This window comes from Rhinoderma darwinii, unplaced genomic scaffold, assembly GCF_050947455.1.
Source record: "Rhinoderma darwinii isolate aRhiDar2 unplaced genomic scaffold, aRhiDar2.hap1 Scaffold_516, whole genome shotgun sequence".
Classification (NCBI taxonomy): Eukaryota; Metazoa; Chordata; class Amphibia; order Anura; family Rhinodermatidae; genus Rhinoderma; species Rhinoderma darwinii.
Window position 1 is genome coordinate 268,946 of NW_027464064.1, and position 21,006 is coordinate 289,951.

Here is a 21,006-nt window from a genome sequence, read left to right on the forward strand (position 1 = left end):
CGGAGAGGAAGCCAGACAGGATTTGCTTCTTTTGCTTGCACCACAATGCAGTGCTGAAAGAGGAGGAATCTACATAAAAACGCCTTCCTGGCAACGCCCAAATGCCCTGCTGCCATGCAGATAAACACTGGCAGCGGCAGCAAGTGCATGCCCACAGCCACCCCTTGTTCCTTCACACCTTGTATCAGCTGTAATCCAGTCCAGTCCAGTGCTGCCTGCTGAGCAGCACTGACCAACACTGCCTGGGCCCAGGCTTTTATCTCTGAGGCCCCATTATGATGTCAGAAAGCTGGCTCTGGAATCCTGAGGGCTCCACTATGACACGTGCAAAGTTCCGTCTGAACTTTATATAAGACGGCGAGGCTCAGTCAGTCACTCAGTGTTGCCTGAGAGGGCAACACTGCAACAGCCGGCCGCCAGGCTGTCTTTTTTTTGCACAGCTAGTTGCCTCCAGGAGGCCACAAGAGGGAGACAAGGGACTGCAAAATGGAAAATAGGCATCCACCAACTTTACAGACAACTTCTCCTTGCTCCTACAACCTCCATCCTTGCACAGTTTGTTATTCTTCTAGGTAACATAGTAACAAATCCAAATTGCTGCTCTCTTTGTAGGCAAGCAAGGCTTTGTTGCAACTGCAATTCTTACTTCTTCTTGAAATGTAGGGACGACAGTACATTCCATCACATCCATCTAGTGTACACAGGTAGGTCCATTGTGGCGGGCAGGCGAGCGGGCGGGCTGCTTTATTGGCTGTTTGCTGTTCCCCTACTCCACTCCACTATTTGACTGTTGTGCTGCATCAATCAATCAATCAATCAATCAATCAATCAATCAATCAATCAATCAATCAATCAATCAATCAATCAATCAGTGGCTGGCTCAGGTGCAGCTCTTTAACTTACCTAAAAGGGAGGGCGGCCCTTGTTCCTTCACACCTTGTATCAGCTGTAATCCAGTCCAGTCCAGTGCTGCCTGCTGAGCAGCACTGACCAACACTGCCTGGGCCCAGGCTTTTATCTCTGAGGCCCCATTATGATGTCAGAAAGCTGGCTCTGGAATCCTGAGGGCTCCACTATGACACGTGCAAAGTTCCGTCTGAACTTTATATAAGACGGTGAGGCTCAGTCAGTCACTCAGTGTTGCCTGAGAGGGCAACACTGCAACAGCCGGCCGCCAGGCTGTCTTTTTTTTGCACAGCTAGTTGCCTCCAGGAGGCCACAAGAGGGAGACAAGGGACTGCAAAATGGAAAATAGGCATCCACCAACTTTACAGACAACTTCTCCTTGCTCCTACAACCTCCATCCTTGCACAGTTTGTTATTCTTCTAGGTAACATAGTAACAAATCCAAATTGCTGCTCTCTTTGTAGGCAAGCAAGGCTTTGTTGCAACTGCAATTCTTACTTCTTCTTGAAATGTAGGGACGACAGTACATTCCATCACATCCATCTAGTGTACACAGGTAGGTCCATTGTGGCGGGCAGGCGAGCGGGCGGGCTGCTTTATTGGCTGTTTGCTGTTCCCCTACTCCACTCCACTATTTGACTGTTGTGCTGCATCAATCAATCAATCAATCAATCAATCAATCAATCAATCAATCAATCAGTGGCTGGCTCAGGTGCAGCTCTTTAACTTACCTAAAAGGGAGGGCGGAGAGAAGACAAGGAAGGTGAATGAGGTGTTCCAATGTGAAATGCCGGAAACACAGAAACACAGACGACACACAACAAGAGGTGGCAATCTATTCATTAATTGCATTTAATCAATGAGCTCATTATCACTCATGCATTGTCCAACAGGTGTTGAAATAATGGGATTAAAAGGGGAGATCCCTTCAGAAAGACAGAAACAATAGCAAAGACAAAAAACACTTTTGGAATCTGCTTTTAGTCAACACATAAGGAAAGGGTGCACCGGTCCTGGAAATACTGCAATACCAGGTCAATGCGTGGAGTGGACAGAGCAAGCTCTATTTCCATCTCCCTGTTCTAAAAATCCATTTAATATATGGTCCCCAGATAGGGGACGTATCAGATATTAAACTGATAAGAACAGATACTACACTTGATCTTAGCCAAAAGGCCGAGAAGCGATAACCCGAACGGGCCGCGCGTTGCCCGAGCCTGCCCGATACTGCTGTTCAGCCCTTGCAGCGATTCAGCCTACTTCTAGGCAATTCCATGGGGCCCTGCAGGCTCACACACTCACAGCTACACGGGAGGTGAATAAAGGCCGGAGAGGAAGCCAGACAGGATTTGCTTCTTTTGCTTGCACCACAATGCAGTGCTGAAAGAGGAGGAATCTACATAAAAACGCCTTCCTGGCAACGCCCAAATGCCCTGCTGCCATGCAGATAAACACTGGCAGCGGCAGCAAGTGCATGCCCACAGCCACCCCTTGTTCCTTCACACCTTGTATCAGCTGTAATCCAGTCCAGTCCAGTGCTGCCTGCTGAGCAGCACTGACCAACACTGCCTGGGCCCAGGCTTTTATCTCTGAGGCCCCATTATGATGTCAGAAAGCTGGCTCTGGAATCCTGAGGGCTCCACTATGACACGTGCAAAGTTCCGTCTGAACTTTATATAAGACGGTGAGGCTCAGTCAGTCACTCAGTGTTGCCTGAGAGGGCAACACTGCAACAGCCGGCCGCCAGGCTGTCTTTTTTTTGCACAGCTAGTTGCCTCCAGGAGGCCACAAGAGGGAGACAAGGGACTGCAAAATGGAAAATAGGCATCCACCAACTTTACAGACAACTTCTCCTTGCTCCTACAACCTCCATCCTTGCACAGTTTGTTATTCTTCTAGGTAACATAGTAACAAATCCAAATTGCTGCTCTCTTTGTAGGCAAGCAAGGCTTTGTTGCAACTGCAATTCTTACTTCTTCTTGAAATGTAGGGACGACAGTACATTCCATCACATCCATCTAGTGTACACAGGTAGGTCCATTGTGGCGGGCAGGCGAGCGGGCGGGCTGCTTTATTGGCTGTTTGCTGTTCCCCTACTCCACTCCACTATTTGACTGTTGTGCTGCATCAATCAATCAATCAATCAATCAATCAATCAATCAATCAATCAATCAATCAATCAGTGGCTGGCTCAGGTGCAGCTCTTTAACTTACCTAAAAGGGAGGGCGGAGAGAAGACAAGGAAGGTGAATGAGGTGTTCCAATGTGAAATGCCGGAAACACAGAAACACAGACGACACACAACAAGAGGTGGCAATCTATTCATTAATTGCATTTAATCAATGAGCTCATTATCACTCATGCATTGTCCAACAGGTGTTGAAATAATGGGATTAAAAGGGGAGATCCCTTCAGAAAGACAGAAACAATAGCAAAGACAAAAAACACTTTTGGAATCTGCTTTTAGTCAACACATAAGGAAAGGGTGCACCGGTCCTGGAAATACTGCAATACCAGGTCAATGCGTGGAGTGGACAGAGCAAGCTCTATTTCCATCTCCCTGTTCTAAAAATCCATTTAATATATGGTCCCCAGATAGGGGACGTATCAGATATTAAACTGATAAGAACAGATACTACACTTGATCTTAGCCAAAAGGCCGAGAAGCGATAACCCGAACGGGCCGCGCGTTGCCCGAGCCTGCCCGATACTGCTGTTCAGCCCTTGCAGCGATTCAGCCTACTTCTAGGCAATTCCATGGGGCCCTGCAGGCTCACACACTCACAGCTACACGGGAGGTGAATAAAGGCCGGAGAGGAAGCCAGACAGGATTTGCTTCTTTTGCTTGCACCACAATGCAGTGCTGAAAGAGGAGGAATCTACATAAAAACGCCTTCCTGGCAACGCCCAAATGCCCTGCTGCCATGCAGATAAACACTGGCAGCGGCAGCAAGTGCATGCCCACAGCCACCCCTTGTTCCTTCACACCTTGTATCAGCTGTAATCCAGTCCAGTCCAGTGCTGCCTGCTGAGCAGCACTGACCAACACTGCCTGGGCCCAGGCTTTTATCTCTGAGGCCCCATTATGATGTCAGAAAGCTGGCTCTGGAATCCTGAGGGCTCCACTATGACACGTGCAAAGTTCCGTCTGAACTTTATATAAGACGGTGAGGCTCAGTCAGTCACTCAGTGTTGCCTGAGAGGGTAACACTGCAACAGCCGGCCGCCAGGCTGTCTTTTTTTTGCACAGCTAGTTGCCTCCAGGAGGCCACAAGAGGGAGACAAGGGACTGCAAAATGGAAAATAGGCATCCACCAACTTTACAGACAACTTCTCCTTGCTCCTACAACCTCCATCCTTGCACAGTTTGTTATTCTTCTAGGTAACATAGTAACAAATCCAAATTGCTGCTCTCTTTGTAGGCAAGCAAGGCTTTGTTTCAACTGCAATTCTTACTTCTTCTTGAAATGTAGGGACGACAGTACATTCCATCACATCCATCTAGTGTACACAGGTAGGTCCATTGTGGCGGGCAGGCGAGCGGGCGGGCTGCTTTATTGGCTGTTTGCTGTTCCCCTACTCCACTCCACTATTTGACTGTTGTGCTGCATCAATCAATCAATCAATCAATCAATCAATCAATCAATCAATCAATCAATCAATCAATCAGTGGCTGGCTCAGGTGCAGCTCTTTAACTTACCTAAAAGGGAGGGCGGAGAGAAGACAAGGAAGGTGAATGAGGTGTTCCAATGTGAAATGCCGGAAACACAGAAACACAGACGACACACAACAAGAGGTGGCAATCTATTCATTAATTGCATTTAATCAATGAGCTCATTATCACTCATGCATTGTCCAACAGGTGTTGAAATAATGGGATTAAAAGGGGAGATCCCTTCAGAAAGACAGAAACAATAGCAAAGACAAAAAACACTTTTGGAATCTGCTTTTAGTCAACACATAAGGAAAGGGTGCACCGGTCCTGGAAATACTGCAATACCAGGTCAATGCGTGGAGTGGACAGAGCAAGCTCTATTTCCATCTCCCTGTTCTAAAAATCCATTTAATATATGGTCCCCAGATAGGGGACGTATCAGATATTAAACTGATAAGAACAGATACTACACTTGATCTTAGCCAAAAGGCCGAGAAGCGATAACCCGAACGGGCCGCGCGTTGCCCGAGCCTGCCCGATACTGCTGTTCAGCCCTTGCAGCGATTCAGCCTACTTCTAGGCAATTCCATGGGGCCCTGCAGGCTCACACACTCACAGCTACACGGGAGGTGAATAAAGGCCGGAGAGGAAGCCAGACAGGATTTGCTTCTTTTGCTTGCACCACAATGCAGTGCTGAAAGAGGAGGAATCTACATAAAAACGCCTTCCTGGCAACGCCCAAATGCCCTGCTGCCATGCAGATAAACACTGGCAGCGGCAGCAAGTGCATGCCCACAGCCACCCCTTGTTCCTTCACACCTTGTATCAGCTGTAATCCAGTCCAGTCCAGTGCTGCCTGCTGAGCAGCACTGACCAACACTGCCTGGGCCCAGGCTTTTATCTCTGAGGCCCCATTATGATGTCAGAAAGCTGGCTCTGGAATCCTGAGGGCTCCACTATGACACGTGCAAAGTTCCGTCTGAACTTTATATAAGACGGTGAGGCTCAGTCAGTCACTCAGTGTTGCCTGAGAGGGCAACACTGCAACAGCCGGCCGCCAGGCTGTCTTTTTTTTGCACAGCTAGTTGCCTCCAGGAGGCCACAAGAGGGAGACAAGGGACTGCAAAATGGAAAATAGGCATCCACCAACTTTACAGACAACTTCTCCTTGCTCCTACAACCTCCATCCTTGCACAGTTTGTTATTCTTCTAGGTAACATAGTAACAAATCCAAATTGCTGCTCTCTTTGTAGGCAAGCAAGGCTTTGTTGCAACTGCAATTCTTACTTCTTCTTGAAATGTAGGGACGACAGTACATTCCATCACATCCATCTAGTGTACACAGGTAGGTCCATTGTGGCGGGCAGGCGAGCGGGCGGGCTGCTTTATTGGCTGTTTGCTGTTCCCCTACTCCACTCCACTATTTGACTGTTGTGCTGCATCAATCAATCAATCAATCAATCAATCAATCAATCAATCAATCAATCAGTGGCTGGCTCAGGTGCAGCTCTTTAACTTACCTAAAAGGGAGGGCGGAGAGAAGACAAGGAAGGTGAATGAGGTGTTCCAATGTGAAATGCCGGAAACACAGAAACACAGACGACACACAACAAGAGGTGGCAATCTATTCATTAATTGCATTTAATCAATGAGCTCATTATCACTCATGCATTGTCCAACAGGTGTTGAAATAATGGGATTAAAAGGGGAGATCCCTTCAGAAAGACAGAAACAATAGCAAAGACAAAAAACACTTTTGGAATCTGCTTTTAGTCAACACATAAGGAAAGGGTGCACCGGTCCTGGAAATACTGCAATACCAGGTCAATGCGTGGAGTGGACAGAGCAAGCTCTATTTCCATCTCCCTGTTCTAAAAATCCATTTAATATATGGTCCCCAGATAGGGGACGTATCAGATATTAAACTGATAAGAACAGATACTACACTTGATCTTAGCCAAAAGGCCGAGAAGCGATAACCCGAACGGGCCGCGCGTTGCCCGAGCCTGCCCGATACTGCTGTTCAGCCCTTGCAGCGATTCAGCCTACTTCTAGGCAATTCCATGGGGCCCTGCAGGCTCACACACTCACAGCTACACGGGAGGTGAATAAAGGCCGGAGAGGAAGCCAGACAGGATTTGCTTCTTTTGCTTGCACCACAATGCAGTGCTGAAAGAGGAGGAATCTACATAAAAACGCCTTCCTGGCAACACCCAAATGCCCTGCTGCCATGCAGATAAACACTGGCAGCGGCAGCAAGTGCATGCCCACAGCCACCCCTTGTTCCTTCACACCTTGTATCAGCTGTAATCCAGTCCAGTCCAGTGCTGCCTGCTGAGCAGCACTGACCAACACTGCCTGGGCCCAGGCTTTTATCTCTGAGGCCCCATTATGATGTCAGAAAGCTGGCTCTGGAATCCTGAGGGCTCCACTATGACACGTGCAAAGTTCCGTCTGAACTTTATATAAGACGGTGAGGCTCAGTCAGTCACTCAGTGTTGCCTGAGAGGGCAACACTGCAACAGCCGGCCGCCAGGCTGTCTTTTTTTTGCACAGCTAGTTGCCTCCAGGAGGCCACAAGAGGGAGACAAGGGACTGCAAAATGGAAAATAGGCATCCACCAACTTTACAGACAACTTCTCCTTGCTCCTACAACCTCCATCCTTGCACAGTTTGTTATTCTTCTAGGTAACATAGTAACAAATCCAAATTGCTGCTCTCTTTGTAGGCAAGCAAGGCTTTGTTGCAACTGCAATTCTTACTTCTTCTTGAAATGTAGGGACGACAGTACATTCCATCACATCCATCTAGTGTACACAGGTAGGTCCATTGTGGCGGGCAGGCGAGCGGGCGGGCTGCTTTATTGGCTGTTTGCTGTTCCCCTACTCCACTCCACTATTTGACTGTTGTGCTGCATCAATCAATCAATCAATCAATCAATCAATCAATCAATCAATCAATCAATCAATCAGTGGCTGGCTCAGGTGCAGCTCTTTAACTTACCTAAAAGGGAGGGCGGAGAGAAGACAAGGAAGGTGAATGAGGTGTTCCAATGTGAAATGCCGGAAACACAGAAACACAGACGACACACAACAAGAGGTGGCAATCTATTCATTAATTGCATTTAATCAATGAGCTCATTATCACTCATGCATTGTCCAACAGGTGTTGAAATAATGGGATTAAAAGGGGAGATCCCTTCAGAAAGACAGAAACAATAGCAAAGACAAAAAACACTTTTGGAATCTGCTTTTAGTCAACACATAAGGAAAGGGTGCACCGGTCCTGGAAATACTGCAATACCAGGTCAATGCGTGGAGTGGACAGAGCAAGCTCTATTTCCATCTCCCTGTTCTAAAAATCCATTTAATATATGGTCCCCAGATAGGGGACGTATCAGATATTAAACTGATAAGAACAGATACTACACTTGATCTTAGCCAAAAGGCCGAGAAGCGATAACCCGAACGGGCCGCGCGTTGCCCGAGCCTGCCCGATACTGCTGTTCAGCCCTTGCAGCGATTCAGCCTACTTCTAGGCAATTCCATGGGGCCCTGCAGGCTCACACACTCACAGCTACACGGGAGGTGAATAAAGGCCGGAGAGGAAGCCAGACAGGATTTGCTTCTTTTGCTTGCACCACAATGCAGTGCTGAAAGAGGAGGAATCTACATAAAAACGCCTTCCTGGCAACACCCAAATGCCCTGCTGCCATGCAGATAAACACTGGCAGCGGCAGCAAGTGCATGCCCACAGCCACCCCTTGTTCCTTCACACCTTGTATCAGCTGTAATCCAGTCCAGTCCAGTGCTGCCTGCTGAGCAGCACTGACCAACACTGCCTGGGCCCAGGCTTTTATCTCTGAGGCCCCATTATGATGTCAGAAAGCTGGCTCTGGAATCCTGAGGGCTCCACTATGACACGTGCAAAGTTCCGTCTGAACTTTATATAAGACGGTGAGGCTCAGTCAGTCACTCAGTGTTGCCTGAGAGGGCAACACTGCAACAGCCGGCCGCCAGGCTGTCTTTTTTTTGCACAGCTAGTTGCCTCCAGGAGGCCACAAGAGGGAGACAAGGGACTGCAAAATGGAAAATAGGCATCCACCAACTTTACAGACAACTTCTCCTTGCTCCTACAACCTCCATCCTTGCACAGTTTGTTATTCTTCTAGGTAACATAGTAACAAATCCAAATTGCTGCTCTCTTTGTAGGCAAGCAAGGCTTTGTTGCAACTGCAATTCTTACTTCTTCTTGAAATGTAGGGACGACAGTACATTCCATCACATCCATCTAGTGTACACAGGTAGGTCCATTGTGGCGGGCAGGCGAGCGGGCGGGCTGCTTTATTGGCTGTTTGCTGTTCCCCTACTCCACTCCACTATTTGACTGTTGTGCTGCATCAATCAATCAATCAATCAATCAATCAATCAATCAATCAATCAATCAATCAATCAGTGGCTGGCTCAGGTGCAGCTCTTTAACTTACCTAAAAGGGAGGGCGGAGAGAAGACAAGGAAGGTGAATGAGGTGTTCCAATGTGAAATGCCAGAAACACAGAAACACAGACGACACACAACAAGAGGTGGCAATCTATTCATTAATTGCATTTAATCAATGAGCTCATTATCACTCATGCATTGTCCAACAGGTGTTGAAATAATGGGATTAAAAGGGGAGATCCCTTCAGAAAGACAGAAACAATAGCAAAGACAAAAAACACTTTTGGAATCTGCTTTTAGTCAACACATAAGGAAAGGGTGCACCGGTCCTGGAAATACTGCAATACCAGGTCAATGCGTGGAGTGGACAGAGCAAGCTCTATTTCCATCTCCCTGTTCTAAAAATCCATTTAATATATGGTCCCCAGATAGGGGACGTATCAGATATTAAACTGATAAGAACAGATACTACACTTGATCTTAGCCAAAAGGCCGAGAAGCGATAACCCGAACGGGCCGCGCGTTGCCCGAGCCTGCCCGATACTGCTGTTCAGCCCTTGCAGCGATTCAGCCTACTTCTAGGCAATTCCATGGGGCCCTGCAGGCTCACACACTCACAGCTACACGGGAGGTGAATAAAGGCCGGAGAGGAAGCCAGACAGGATTTGCTTCTTTTGCTTGCACCACAATGCAGTGCTGAAAGAGGAGGAATCTACATAAAAACGCCTTCCTGGCAACGCCCAAATGCCCTGCTGCCATGCAGATAAACACTGGCAGCGGCAGCAAGTGCATGCCCACAGCCACCCCTTGTTCCTTCACACCTTGTATCAGCTGTAATCCAGTCCAGTACAGTGCTGCCTGCTGAGCAGCACTGACCAACACTGCCTGGGCCCAGGCTTTTATCTCTGAGGCCCCATTATGATGTCAGAAAGCTGGCTCTGGAATCCTGAGGGCTCCACTATGACACGTGCAAAGTTCCGTCTGAACTTTATATAAGACGGTGAGGCTCAGTCAGTCACTCAGTGTTGCCTGAGAGGGCAACACTGCAACAGCCGGCCGCCAGGCTGTCTTTTTTTTGCACAGCTAGTTGCCTCCAAGAGGCCACAAGAGGGAGACAAGGGACTGCAAAATGGAAAATAGGCATCCACCAACTTTACAGACAACTTCTCCTTGCTCCTACAACCTCCATCCTTGCACAGTTTGTTATTCTTCTAGGTAACATAGTAACAAATCCAAATTGCTGCTCTCTTTGTAGGCAAGCAAGGCTTTGTTGCAACTGCAATTCTTACTTCTTCTTGAAATGTAGGGACGACAGTACATTCCATCACATCCATCTAGTGTACACAGGTAGGTCCATTGTGGCGGGCAGGCGAGCGGGCGGGCTGCTTTATTGGCTGTTTGCTGTTCCCCTACTCCACTCCACTATTTGACTGTTGTGCTGCATCAATCAATCAATCAATCAATCAATCAATCAATCAATCAATCAATCAGTGGCTGGCTCAGGTGCAGCTCTTTAACTTACCTAAAAGGGAGGGCGGAGAGAAGACAAGGAAGGTGAATGAGGTGTTCCAATGTGAAATGCCGGAAACACAGAAACACAGACGACACACAACAAGAGGTGGCAATCTATTCATTAATTGCATTTAATCAATGAGCTCATTATCACTCATGCATTGTCCAACAGGTGTTGAAATAATGGGATTAAAAGGGGAGATCCCTTCAGAAAGACAGAAACAATAGCAAAGACAAAAAACACTTTTGGAATCTGCTTTTAGTCAACACATAAGGAAAGGGTGCACCGGTCCTGGAAATACTGCAATACCAGGTCAATGCGTGGAGTGGACAGAGCAAGCTCTATTTCCATCTCCCTGTTCTAAAAATCCATTTAATATATGGTCCCCAGATAGGGAACGTATCAGATATTAAACTGATAAGAACAGATACTACACTTGATCTTAGCCAAAAGGCCGAGAAGCGATAACCCGAACGGGCCGCGCGTTGCCCGAGCCTGCCCGATACTGCTGTTCAGCCCTTGCAGCGATTCAGCCTACTTCTAGGCAATTCCATGGGGCCCTGCAGGCTCACACACTCACAGCTACACGGGAGGTGAATAAAGGCCGGAGAGGAAGCCAGACAGGATTTGCTTCTTTTGCTTGCACCACAATGCAGTGCTGAAAGAGGAGGAATCTACATAAAAACGCCTTCCTGGCAACGCCCAAATGCCCTGCTGCCATGCAGATAAACACTGGCAGCGGCAGCAAGTGCATGCCCACAGCCACCCCTTGTTCCTTCACACCTTGTATCAGCTGTAATCCAGTCCAGTCCAGTGCTGCCTGCTGAGCAGCACTGACCAACACTGCCTGGGCCCAGGCTTTTATCTCTGAGGCCCCATTATGATGTCAGAAAGCTGGCTCTGGAATCCTGAGGGCTCCACTATGACACGTGCAAAGTTCCGTCTGAACTTTATATAAGACGGTGAGGCTCAGTCAGTCACTCAGTGTTGCCTGAGAGGGCAACACTGCAACAGCCGGCCGCCAGGCTGTCTTTTTTTTGCACAGCTAGTTGCCTCCAGGAGGCCACAAGAGGGAGACAAGGGACTGCAAAATGGAAAATAGGCATCCACCAACTTTACAGACAACTTCTCCTTGCTCCTACAACCTCCATCCTTGCACAGTTTGTTATTCTTCTAGGTAACATAGTAACAAATCCAAATTGCTGCTCTCTTTGTAGGCAAGCAAGGCTTTGTTGCAACTGCAATTCTTACTTCTTCTTGAAATGTAGGGACGACAGTACATTCCATCACATCCATCTAGTGTACACAGGTAGGTCCATTGTGGCGGGCAGGCGAGCGGGCGGGCTGCTTTATTGGCTGTTTGCTGTTCCCCTACTCCACTCCACTATTTGACTGTTGTGCTGCATCAATCAATCAATCAATCAATCAATCAATCAATCAATCAATCAATCAATCAATCAATCAATCAATCAGTGGCTGGCTCAGGTGCAGCTCTTTAACTTACCTAAAAGGGAGGGCGGAGAGAAGACAAGGAAGGTGAATGAGGTGTTCCAATGTGAAATGCCGGAAACACAGAAACACAGACGACACACAACAAGAGGTGGCAATCTATTCATTAATTGCATTTAATCAATGAGCTCATTATCACTCATGCATTGTCCAACAGGTGTTGAAATAATGGGATTAAAAGGGGAGATCCCTTCAGAAAGACAGAAACAATAGCAAAGACAAAAAACACTTTTGGAATCTGCTTTTAGTCAACACATAAGGAAAGGGTGCACCGGTCCTGGAAATACTGCAATACCAGGTCAATGCGTGGAGTGGACAGAGCAAGCTCTATTTCCATCTCCCTGTTCTAAAAATCCATTTAATATATGGTCCCCAGATAGGGGACGTATCAGATATTAAACTGATAAGAACAGATACTACACTTGATCTTAGCCAAAAGGCCGAGAAGCGATAACCCGAACGGGCCGCGCGTTGCCCGAGCCTGCCCGATACTGCTGTTCAGCCCTTGCAGCGATTCAGCCTACTTCTAGGCAATTCCATGGGGCCCTGCAGGCTCACACACTCACAGCTACACGGGAGGTGAATAAAGGCCGGAGAGGAAGCCAGACAGGATTTGCTTCTTTTGCTTGCACCACAATGCAGTGCTGAAAGAGGAGGAATCTACATAAAAACGCCTTCCTGGCAACGCCCAAATGCCCTGCTGCCATGCAGATAAACACTGGCAGCGGCAGCAAGTGCATGCCCACAGCCACCCCTTGTTCCTTCACACCTTGTATCAGCTGTAATCCAGTCCAGTCCAGTGCTGCCTGCTGAGCAGCACTGACCAACACTGCCTGGGCCCAGGCTTTTATCTCTGAGGCCCCATTATGATGTCAGAAAGCTGGCTCTGGAATCCTGAGGGCTCCACTATGACACGTGCAAAGTTCCGTCTGAACTTTATATAAGACGGTGAGGCTCAGTCAGTCACTCAGTGTTACCTGAGAGGGCAACACTGCAACAGCCGGCCGCCAGGCTGTCTTTTTTTTGCACAGCTAGTTGCCTCCAGGAGGCCACAAGAGGGAGACAAGGGACTGCAAAATGGAAAATAGGCATCCACCAACTTTACAGACAACTTCTCCTTGCTCCTACAACCTCCATCCTTGCACAGTTTGTTATTCTTCTAGGTAACATAGTAACAAATCCAAATTGCTGCTCTCTTTGTAGGCAAGCAAGGCTTTGTTGCAACTGCAATTCTTACTTCTTCTTGAAATGTAGGGACGACAGTACATTCCATCACATCCATCTAGTGTACACAGGTAGGTCCATTGTGGCGGGCAGGCGAGCGGGCGGGCTGCTTTATTGGCTGTTTGCTGTTCCCCTACTCCACTCCACTATTTGACTGTTGTGCTGCATCAATCAATCAATCAATCAATCAATCAATCAATCAATCAATCAATCAGTGGCTGGCTCAGGTGCAGCTCTTTAACTTACCTAAAAGGGAGGGCGGAGAGAAGACAAGGAAGGTGAATGAGGTGTTCCAATGTGAAATGCCGGAAACACAGAAACACAGACGACACACAACAAGAGGTGGCAATCTATTCATTAATTGCATTTAATCAATGAGCTCATTATCACTCATGCATTGTCCAACAGGTGTTGAAATAATGGGATTAAAAGGGGAGATCCCTTCAGAAAGACAGAAACAATAGCAAAGACAAAAAACACTTTTGGAATCTGCTTTTAGTCAACACATAAGGAAAGGGTGCACCGGTCCTGGAAATACTGCAATACCAGGTCAATGCGTGGAGTGGACAGAGCAAGCTCTATTTCCATCTCCCTGTTCTAAAAATCCATTTAATATATGGTCCCCAGATAGGGGACGTATCAGATATTAAACTGATAAGAACAGATACTACACTTGATCTTAGCCAAAAGGCCGAGAAGCGATAACCCGAACGGGCCGCGCGTTGCCCGAGCCTGCCCGATACTGCTGTTCAGCCCTTGCAGCGATTCAGCCTACTTCTAGGCAATTCCATGGGGCCCTGCAGGCTCACACACTCACAGCTACACGGGAGGTGAATAAAGGCCGGAGAGGAAGCCAGACAGGATTTGCTTCTTTTGCTTGCACCACAATGCAGTGCTGAAAGAGGAGGAATCTACATAAAAACGCCTTCCTGGCAACACCCAAATGCCCTGCTGCCATGCAGATAAACACTGGCAGCGGCAGCAAGTGCATGCCCACAGCCACCCCTTGTTCCTTCACACCTTGTATCAGCTGTAATCCAGTCCAGTCCAGTGCTGCCTGCTGAGCAGCACTGACCAACACTGCCTGGGCCCAGGCTTTTATCTCTGAGGCCCCATTATGATGTCAGAAAGCTGGCTCTGGAATCCTGAGGGCTCCACTATGACACGTGCAAAGTTCCGTCTGAACTTTATATAAGACGGTGAGGCTCAGTCAGTCACTCAGTGTTGCCTGAGAGGGCAACACTGCAACAGCCGGCCGCCAGGCTGTCTTTTTTTTGCACAGCTAGTTGCCTCCAGGAGGCCACAAGAGGGAGACAAGGGACTGCAAAATGGAAAATAGGCATCCACCAACTTTACAGACAACTTCTCCTTGCTCCTACAACCTCCATCCTTGCACAGTTTGTTATTCTTCTAGGTAACATAGTAACAAATCCAAATTGCTGCTCTCTTTGTAGGCAAGCAAGGCTTTGTTGCAACTGCAATTCTTACTTCTTCTTGAAATGTAGGGACGACAGTACATTCCATCACATCCATCTAGTGTACACAGGTAGGTCCATTGTGGCGGGCAGGCGAGCGGGCGGGCTGCTTTATTGGCTGTTTGCTGTTCCCCTACTCCACTCCACTATTTGACTGTTGTGCTGCATCAATCAATCAATCAATCAATCAATCAATCAATCAGTGGCTGGCTCAGGTGCAGCTCTTTAACTTACCTAAAAGGGAGGGCGGAGAGAAGACAAGGAAGGTGAATGAGGTGTTCCAATGTGAAATGCCGGAAACACAGAAACACAGACGACACACAACAAGAGGTGGCAATCTATTCATTAATTGCATTTAATCAATGAGCTCATTATCACTCATGCATTGTCCAACAGGTGTTGAAATAATGGGATTAAAAGGGGAGATCCCTTCAGAAAGACAGAAACAATAGCAAAGACAAAAAACACTTTTGGAATCTGCTTTTAGTCAACACATAAGGAAAGGGTGCACCGGTCCTGGAAATACTGCAATACCAGGTCAATGCGTGGAGTGGACAGAGCAAGCTCTATTTCCATCTCCCTGTTCTAAAAATCCATTTAATATATGGTCCCCAGATAGGGGACGTATCAGATATTAAACTGATAAGAACAGATACTACACTTGATCTTAGCCAAAAGGCCGAGAAGCGATAACCCGAACGGGCCGCGCGTTGCCCGAGCCTGCCCGATACTGCTGTTCAGCCCTTGCAGCGATTCAGCCTACTTCTAGGCAATTCCATGGGGCCCTGCAGGCTCACACACTCACAGCTACACGGGAGGTGAATAAAGGCCGGAGAGGAAGCCAGACAGGATTTGCTTCTTTTGCTTGCACCACAATGCAGTGCTGAAAGAGGAGGAATCTACATAAAAACGCCTTCCTGGCAACGCCCAAATGCCCTGCTGCCATGCAGATAAACACTGGCAGCGGCAGCAAGTGCATGCCCACAGCCACCCCTTGTTCCTTCACACCTTGTATCAGCTGTAATCCAGTCCAGTCCAGTGCTGCCTGCTGAGCAGCACTGACCAACACTGCCTGGGCCCAGGCTTTTATCTCTGAGGCCCCATTATGATGTCAGAAAGCTGGCTCTGGAATCCTGAGGGCTCCACTATGACACGTGCAAAGTTCCGTCTGAACTTTATATAAGACGGTGAGGCTCAGTCAGTCACTCAGTGTTGCCTGAGAGGGCAACACTGCAACAGCCGGCCGCCAGGCTGTCTTTTTTTTGCACAGCTAGTTGCCTCCAGGAGGCCACAAGAGGGAGACAAGGGACTGCAAAATGGAAAATAGGCATCCACCAACTTTACAGACAACTTCTCCTTGCTCCTACAACCTCCATCCTTGCACAGTTTGTTATTCTTCTAGGTAACATAGTAACAAATCCAAATTGCTGCTCTCTTTGTAGGCAAGCAAGGCTTTGTTGCAACTGCAATTCTTACTTCTTCTTGAAATGTAGGGACGACAGTACATTCCATCACATCCATCTAGTGTACACAGGTAGGTCCATTGTGGCGGGCAGGCGAGCGGGCGGGCTGCTTTATTGGCTGTTTGCTGTTCCCCTACTCCACTCCACTATTTGACTGTTGTGCTGCATCAATCAATCAATCAATCAATCAATCAATCAATCAATCAATCAATCAATCAATCAATCAATCAGTGGCTGGCTCAGGTGCAGCTCTTTAACTTACCTAAAAGGGAGGGCGGAGAGAAGACAAGGAAGGTGAATGAGGTGTTCCAATGTGAAATGCCGGAAACACAGAAACACAGACGACACACAACAAGAGGTGGCAATCTATTCATTAATTGCATTTAATCAATGAGCTCATTATCACTCATGCATTGTCCAACAGGTGTTGAAATAATGGGATTAAAAGGGGAGATCCCTTCAGAAAGACAGAAACAATAGCAAAGACAAAAAACACTTTTGGAATCTGCTTTTAGTCAACACATAAGGAAAGGGTGCACCGGTCCTGGAAATACTGCAATACCAGGTCAATGCGTGGAGTGGACAGAGCAAGCTCTATTTCCATCTCCCTGTTCTAAAAATCCATTTAATATATGGTCCCCAGATAGGGGACGTATCAGATATTAAACTGATAAGAACAGATACTACACTTGATCTTAGCCAAAAGGCCGAGAAGCGATAACCCGAACGGGCCGCGCGTTGCCCGAGCCTGCCCGATACTGCTGTTCAGCCCTTGCAGCGATTCAGCCTACTTCTAGGCAATTCCATGGGGCCCTGCAGGCTCACACACTCACAGCTACACGGGAGGTGAATAAAGGCCGGAGAGGAAGCCAGACAGGATTTGCTTCTTTTGCTTGCACCACAATGCAGTGCTGAAAGAGGAGGAATCTACATAAAAACGCCTTCCTGGCAACGCCCAAATGCCCTGCTGCCATGCAGATAAACACTGGCAGCGGCAGCAAGTGCATGCCCACAGCCACCCCTTGTTCCTTCACACCTTGTATCAGCTGTAATCCAGTCCAGTCCAGTGCTGCCTGCTGAGCAGCACTGACCAACACTGCCTGGGCCCAGGCTTTTATCTCTGAGGCCCCATTATGATGTCAGAAAGCTGGCTCTGGAATCCTGAGGGCTCCACTATGACACGTGCAAAGTTCCGTCTGAACTTTATATAAGACGGTGAGGCTCAGTCAGTCACTCAGTGTTGCCTGAGAGGGCAACACTGCAACAGCCGGCCGCCAGGCTGTCTTTTTTTTGCACAGCTAGTTGCCTCCAGGAGGCCTCAAGAGGGAGACAAGGGACTGCAAAATGGAAAATAGGCATCCACCAACTTTACAGACAACTTCTCCTTGCTCCTACAACCTCCATCCTTGCACAGTTTGTTATTCTTCTAGGTAACATAGTAACAAATCCAAATTGCTGCTCTCTTTGTAGGCAAGCAAGGCTTTGTTGCAACTGCAATTCTTACTTCTTCTTGAAATGTAGGGACGACAGTACATTCCATCACATCCATCTAGTGTACACAGGTAGGTCCATTGTGGCGGGCAGGCGAGCGGGCGGGCTGCTTTATTGGCTGTTTGCTGTTCCCCTACTCCACTCCACTATTTGACTGTTGTGCTGCATCAATCAATCAATCAATCAATCAATCAATCAATCAATCAATCAATCAATCAGTGGCTGGCTCAGGTGCAGCTCTTTAACTTACCTAAAAGGGAGGGCGGAGAGAAGACAAGGAAGGTGAATGAGGTGTTCCAATGTGAAATGCCGGAAACACAGAAACACAGACGACACACAACAAGAGGTGGCAATCTATTCATTAATTGCATTTAATCAATGAGCTCATTATCACTCATGCATTGTCCAACAGGTGTTGAAATAATGGGATTAAAAGGGGAGATCCCTTCAGAAAGACAGAAACAATAGCAAAGACAAAAAACACTTTTGGAATCTGCTTTTAGTCAACACATAAGGAAAGGGTGCACCGGTCCTGGAAATACTGCAATACCAGGTCAATGCGTGGAGTGGACAGAGCAAGATTTCCATCTCCCTGTTCTAAAAATCCATTTAATATATGGTCCCCAGATAGGGGACGTATCAGATATTAAACTGATAAGAACAGATACTACACTTGATCTTAGCCAAAAGGCCGAGAAGCGATAACCCGAACGGGCCGCGCGTTGCCCGAGCCTGCCCGATACTGCTGTTCAGCCCTTGCAGCGATTCAGCCTACTTCTAGGCAATTCCATGGGGCCCTGCAGGCTCACACACTCACAGCTACACGGGAGGTGAATAAAGGCCGGAGAGGAAGCCAGACAGGATTTGCTTCTTTTGCTTGCACCACAATGCAGTGCTGAAAGAGGAGGAATCTACATAAAAACGCCTTCCTGGCAACGCCCAAATGCCCTGCTGCCATGCAGATAAACACTGGCAGCGGCAGCAAGTGCATGCCCACAGCCACCCCTTGTTCCTTCACACCTTGTATCAGCTGTAATCCAGTCCAGTCCAGTGCTGCCTGCTGAGCAGCACTGACCAACACTGCCTGGGCCCAGGCTTTTATCTTTGAGGCCCCATTATGATGTCAGAAAGCTGGCTCTGGAATCCTGAGGGCTCCACTATGACACGTGCAAAGTTCCGTCTGAACTTTATATAAGACGGTGAGGCTCAGTCAGTCACTCAGTGTTGCCTGAGAGGGCAACACTGCAACAGCCGGCCGCCAGGCTGTCTTTTTTTTGCACAGCTAGTTGCCTCCAGGAGGCCACAAGAGGGAGACAAGGGACTGCAAAATGGAAAATAGGCATCCACCAACTTTACAGACAACTTCTCCTTGCTCCTACAACCTCCATCCTTGCACAGTTTGTTATTCTTCTAGGTAACATAGTAACAAATCCAAATTGCTGCTCTCTTTGTAGGCAAGCAAGGCTTTGTTGCAACTGCAATTCTTACTTCTTCTTGAAATGTAGGGACGACAGTACATTCCATCACATCCATCTAGTGTACACAGGTAGGTCCATTGTGGCGGGCAGGCGAGCGGGCGGGCTGCTTTATTGGCTGTTTGCTGTTCCCCTACTCCACTCCACTATTTGACTGTTGTGCTGCATCAATCAATCAATCAATCAATCAATCAATCAATCAATCAATCAATCAATCAATCAATCAATCAATCAGTGGCTGGCTCAGGTGCAGCTCTTTAACTTACCTAAAAGGGAGGGCGGAGAGAAGACAAGGAAGGTGAATGAGGTGTTCCAATGTGAAATGCCGGAAACACAGAAACACAGACGACACACAACAAGAGGTGGCAATCTATTCATTAATTGCATTTAATCAATGAGCTCATTATCACTCATGCATTGTCCAACAGGTGTTGAAATAATGGGATTAAAAGGGGAGATCCCTTCAGAAAGACAGAAACAATAGCAAAGACAAAAAACACTTTTGGAATCTGCTTTTAGTCAACACATAAGGAAAGGGTGCACCGGTCCTGGAAATACTGCAATACCAGGTCAATGCGTGGAGTGGACAGAGCAAGCTCTATTTCCATCTCCCTGTTCTAAAAATCCATTTAATATATGGTCCCCAGATAGGGGACGTATCAGATATTAAACTGATAAGAACAGATACTACACTTGATCTTAGCCAAAAGGCCGAGAAGCGATAACCCGAACGGGCCGCGCGTTGCCCGAGCCTGCCCGATACTGCTGTTCAGCCCTTGCAGCGATTCAGCCTACTTCTAGGCAATTCCATGGGGCCCTGCAGGCTCACACACTCACAGCTACACGGGAGGTGAATAAAGGCCGGAGAGGAAGCCAGACAGGATTTGCTTCTTTTGCTTGCACCACAATGCAGTGCTGAAAGAGGAGGAATCTACATAAAAACGCCTTCCTGGCAACGCCCAAATGCCCTGCTGCCATGCAGATAAACACTGGCAGCGGCAGCAAGTGCATGCCCACAGCCACCCCTTGTTCCTTCACACCTTGTATCAGCTGTAATCCAGTCCAGTCCAGTGCTGCCTGCTGAGCAGCACTGACCAACACTGCCTGGGCCCAGGCTTTTATCTCTGAGGCCCCATTATGATGTCAGAAAGCTGGCTCTGGAATCCTGAGGGCTCCACTATGACACGTGCAAAGTTCCGTCTGAACTTTATATAAGACGGTGAGGCTCAGTCAGTCACTCAGTGTTGCCTGAGAGGGCAACACTGCAACAGCCGGCCGCCAGGCTGTCTTTTTTTTGCACAGCTAGTTGCCTCCAGGAGGCCACAAGAGGGAGACAAGGGACTGCAAAATGGAAAATAGGCATCCACCAACTTTACAGACAACTTCTCCTTGCTCCTACAACCTCCATCCTTGCACAGTTTGTTATTCTTCTAGGTAACATAGTAACAAATCCAAATTGCTGCTCTCTTTGTAGGCAAGCAAGGCTTTGTTGCAACTGCAATTCTTACTTCTTCTTGAAATGTAGGGACGACAGTACATTCCATCACATCCATCTAGTGTACACAGGTAGGTCCATTGTGGCGGGCAGGCGAGCGGGCGGGCTGCTTTATTGGCTGTTTGCTGTTCCCCTACTCCACTCCACTATTTGACTGTTGTGCTGCATCAATCAATCAATCAATCAATCAATCAATCAATCAATCAATCAATCAATCAATCAGTGGCTGGCTCAGGTGCAGCTCTTTAACTTACCTAAAAGGGAGGGCGGAGAGAAGACAAGGAAGGTGAATGAGGTGTTCCAATGTGAAATGCCGGAAACACAGAAACACAGACGACACACAACAAGAGGTGGCAATCT

General features: G+C 47.8%; 13 non-coding genes across 13 annotated transcripts; all 13 read right to left on the bottom strand.

Annotated features, from left to right (window-relative positions):
* Positions 1 to 1,903: 1,903 nt before the first annotated feature.
* On the bottom strand, positions 1,904 to 2,094 carry LOC142721254 (U2 spliceosomal RNA). The gene has a single exon (XR_012874007.1). It is a non-coding gene; the product is annotated as a U2 spliceosomal RNA (small nuclear RNA).
* Positions 2,095 to 3,386: 1,292 nt separating this feature from the next.
* LOC142721255 (U2 spliceosomal RNA) lies at positions 3,387 to 3,577 on the bottom strand. The gene has a single exon (XR_012874008.1). It is a non-coding gene; the product is annotated as a U2 spliceosomal RNA (small nuclear RNA).
* A 1,296-nt stretch (positions 3,578 to 4,873) lies between these two features.
* LOC142721256 (U2 spliceosomal RNA) lies at positions 4,874 to 5,064 on the bottom strand. Its single transcript, XR_012874009.1, has one exon. It is a non-coding gene; the product is annotated as a U2 spliceosomal RNA (small nuclear RNA).
* Positions 5,065 to 6,348: 1,284 nt separating this feature from the next.
* On the bottom strand, positions 6,349 to 6,539 carry LOC142721257 (U2 spliceosomal RNA). The gene has a single exon (XR_012874010.1). It is a non-coding gene; the product is annotated as a U2 spliceosomal RNA (small nuclear RNA).
* Positions 6,540 to 7,831: 1,292 nt separating this feature from the next.
* LOC142721258 (U2 spliceosomal RNA) lies at positions 7,832 to 8,022 on the bottom strand. Its single transcript, XR_012874011.1, has one exon. It is a non-coding gene; the product is annotated as a U2 spliceosomal RNA (small nuclear RNA).
* A 1,292-nt stretch (positions 8,023 to 9,314) lies between these two features.
* On the bottom strand, positions 9,315 to 9,505 carry LOC142721259 (U2 spliceosomal RNA). Its single transcript, XR_012874012.1, has one exon. It is a non-coding gene; the product is annotated as a U2 spliceosomal RNA (small nuclear RNA).
* Positions 9,506 to 10,789: 1,284 nt separating this feature from the next.
* On the bottom strand, positions 10,790 to 10,980 carry LOC142721278 (U2 spliceosomal RNA). Its single transcript, XR_012874031.1, has one exon. It is a non-coding gene; the product is annotated as a U2 spliceosomal RNA (small nuclear RNA).
* A 1,304-nt stretch (positions 10,981 to 12,284) lies between these two features.
* Positions 12,285 to 12,475, bottom strand: LOC142721261 (U2 spliceosomal RNA). The gene has a single exon (XR_012874013.1). It is a non-coding gene; the product is annotated as a U2 spliceosomal RNA (small nuclear RNA).
* A 1,284-nt stretch (positions 12,476 to 13,759) lies between these two features.
* LOC142721262 (U2 spliceosomal RNA) lies at positions 13,760 to 13,950 on the bottom strand. The gene has a single exon (XR_012874014.1). It is a non-coding gene; the product is annotated as a U2 spliceosomal RNA (small nuclear RNA).
* A 1,272-nt stretch (positions 13,951 to 15,222) lies between these two features.
* Positions 15,223 to 15,413, bottom strand: LOC142721263 (U2 spliceosomal RNA). Its single transcript, XR_012874015.1, has one exon. It is a non-coding gene; the product is annotated as a U2 spliceosomal RNA (small nuclear RNA).
* A 1,300-nt stretch (positions 15,414 to 16,713) lies between these two features.
* On the bottom strand, positions 16,714 to 16,904 carry LOC142721265 (U2 spliceosomal RNA). The gene has a single exon (XR_012874018.1). It is a non-coding gene; the product is annotated as a U2 spliceosomal RNA (small nuclear RNA).
* A 1,288-nt stretch (positions 16,905 to 18,192) lies between these two features.
* LOC142721296 (U2 spliceosomal RNA) lies at positions 18,193 to 18,379 on the bottom strand. The gene has a single exon (XR_012874048.1). It is a non-coding gene; the product is annotated as a U2 spliceosomal RNA (small nuclear RNA).
* A 1,304-nt stretch (positions 18,380 to 19,683) lies between these two features.
* Positions 19,684 to 19,874, bottom strand: LOC142721266 (U2 spliceosomal RNA). The gene has a single exon (XR_012874019.1). It is a non-coding gene; the product is annotated as a U2 spliceosomal RNA (small nuclear RNA).
* Between the last annotated feature and the right edge of the window lie 1,132 nt (positions 19,875 to 21,006).